We start from the raw sequence: 523 nt of genomic DNA, 5'->3' as shown, positions 1-523 counted from the left end.
TTCGGCTAAGTCCCTTTATTCATCAGGGGTCATCACAGCGGAATGAACCGCCAACTATTCCAGCATATGTTTTAAGCAGCGGATGCCCTTCCAGTTCTGGGAAACACCCATACACACTCATTCACACACACACTCATACACTACAGCCAGTTTAGTTGATCAGTTCCCCTATAGCGCATGTGTTTGGACTGTGGGGGAAACCGGAGCACCCGGAGGAAACCCACACCAACACGGGGAGAACATGCAAACTCCACACAGGAACACCAACTGACCCAGCTAGGACTCGAACTAGTGACCTTCTTGCTATGAGGCCACAGGGCTAACCACTGATCCACCGTGTCGCCTATTAGAATCATTTTGCAGTGCATTCGATTGGTTTGAATCAATTCAGAGCTCAAGGTCTGTAAGTCCACCCCCCTTCCATAAGACAACTCTGCTCTTATTGGTCAGATGGTCAAGTCTTAAACACCCATTGCAGAGAGTATGCAAATGCAAATATGCAAATGAGCTACTTTGATTGTGT

This window comes from Danio rerio, chromosome 25, assembly GCF_052040795.2.
Source record: "Danio rerio strain M-AB ecotype USA chromosome 25, GRCz13ab, whole genome shotgun sequence".
Taxonomy (NCBI): domain Eukaryota; kingdom Metazoa; phylum Chordata; class Actinopteri; order Cypriniformes; family Danionidae; genus Danio; species Danio rerio.
The sequence above is the reverse complement of the archived record's forward strand: the minus strand, read 5'-3'. Positions refer to the sequence as shown.